At 36.2% G+C, this 2,023-nt stretch overlaps 1 non-coding gene across 1 annotated transcript; it reads right to left on the reverse strand.

Moving 5' to 3' along the window:
* Positions 1–593: 593 nt before the first annotated feature.
* Positions 594–700, reverse strand: LOC113609800 (U6 spliceosomal RNA). The gene has a single exon (XR_003428798.1). It is a non-coding gene; the product is annotated as a U6 spliceosomal RNA (small nuclear RNA).
* Positions 701–2,023: the final 1,323 nt, after the last annotated feature.

Genomic DNA, 2,023 nt, shown 5'->3' on the forward strand with positions numbered 1-2,023 from the left:
AGAGTTGTGGTAAGAATCCTTGTGTTGTTATGAATTTTAGGGGAAGGTGTTCAGTCTTTTACCACTAGGTATGATGTTAGCTGTAGATTTTCATAGATATTTTTTATTAGATTGAGCAAGTTTCATGTTATCCCTCGTTTGCTGAGAGTTTTCTTTCTCTTTTTAAAAAAATCATGAATCAGTTTGATTTTGTTATATGCTTTTCTTGAATGTATTGAGATGTTCAGACAGTTGTTCTCCTCTATTCTATTAACATTGTGAATTACATTGATTGGTTTTTGCATATGAAACTAGCCTTGCATTCCTGGGATAAACCACATTTAGTCATGATGTATTGTTTTTTATGAATTGGCAGATTTAATATGCTAATATTTTGTTTAGGATGTTAATGTCTATATTCATAAGTGATTTGGGCTTGAAATTTTCTTTTCTTATAACGCCTTATGTCAGATTTTTATTTTTTGCCATTCAATTGGTGTCTTTGTTCATACATGTTGATTTTTCCCATGGAGAAACTGTTGAAGGGAGAGGAAGGGAGGGCTGGGTGGGGAGCCATGGCTTGTTTTTCCTCCATCCAAGGGAAGAAGTGAGAGAAAAATATGGAACACTTTAAGAATCTGTGTATCATCCTTGTGCAGGGGCCATACTGATCTGCTCTGTATCATTACAATTTTAGTATATGTGCTGCCAAAACGAGCACCCTTTGTCAGATTTTGATATTAGGGTTATGTTATGCTGGTTTGGAATTGTTTTTCTTCCTTTGTTCTCTGAAAACATTTGTATAAAATTGGAATTTTCTTTTTAAATTTTTTAATAGAATTCACCAGTTAAGCCACATAGGCCTGGAGTTTTCTTTGTGGGAAGGTTTTAAATTACGAATTCAATTTCTTTAACAGATATGGGGTGATTCAGATTTTTCACTTCTTCTTGGTTCAGTCTTAGAAAGTTTTGTTCTTCAAAGAATTTTTTGATTTCCTGTAAGTCATTGAACTTACTGCTGTAAACTAAAGTCAAAATGGATTGTTCACTTTAAAATATTAATTTTTTAATAGATCTTTATTGGAGTATAATTGCTGCACAATACTGTGTTAATTTCTGTTGAACAACAAAGCGAATCAGCCATATGCATACACATGTCCCCATATCCCCTCCCTCTTGAGCCTCCCTCCCACCCTCCCTAACCCACCCCTCTAGGTCATCGCAAAGCACCGAGCTGACCTCCCTGTGCTATGCTGATGCTTCCCACTAGCTAACTATTTTACATTTGGTAGTGTATATATGTCGATGCTACTCTCACTTTGCCCCAGCTTCCCCCTCCCACCCTGTGTCCTCAAGTCCATTCTCTATGTCTACACCTTTATTCCTGCCCTGCAACTAGGTTCATCAGTACCTTTTTTTTTTTTTTAGATTCCACATGTATGAGTTAGAATATGGTATTTGTTTTTCTCTTTCTGACTTACTTCACTCTGTATGACAGACTCTATGTACATCCACCTCACTACAAATAACTCAATTTCGTTTCTTTTTATGGCTGAGTAATATTCCATTGTATATATGGGCCACGTCTTCTTTATCCGTTCATCTGTTGATGGACATTTAAGTTGGTTCCTTGTCCTGGCTATTGTAAATAGTGCTGCAATGAACATTGGGGTACATGTCTCTTTTTGGTTTTCTCAGGGTATATGCCCAGTAGTGGGATCACTGGGTCATATGGTAGTTCTATTTTTAGATTTTTTAAGGAACCTCTATACTGTTTTCCATAGTGGTTGTATCAATTTACATTCCCATCAACAGTGCGGGAGAGTTCCCTTTTCACCACACCCTTTCCAGCATTTATTGTTTCTAGATTTTTTGATGATGGACATTCTGACTGGCGTCAGTTGATACCTCATTGTAGTTTTGATTTGCATTTCTCTAATAATTAGTGATGTCGTGCATCTTTTCATGCGCCTCTTGGCCATCTGTATGTCTTCCTTGGTGAAATGTCTATTTAGATCTTCTGCCCATTTTTTTTTTTTTTTTT

Source organism: Aethalodelphis obliquidens, unplaced genomic scaffold, assembly GCF_003676395.1.
Source record: "Aethalodelphis obliquidens isolate GAN/ISIS:26980383/991018 unplaced genomic scaffold, ASM367639v1 scaffold58, whole genome shotgun sequence".
NCBI classification, from domain to species: Eukaryota; Metazoa; Chordata; class Mammalia; order Artiodactyla; family Delphinidae; genus Aethalodelphis; species Aethalodelphis obliquidens.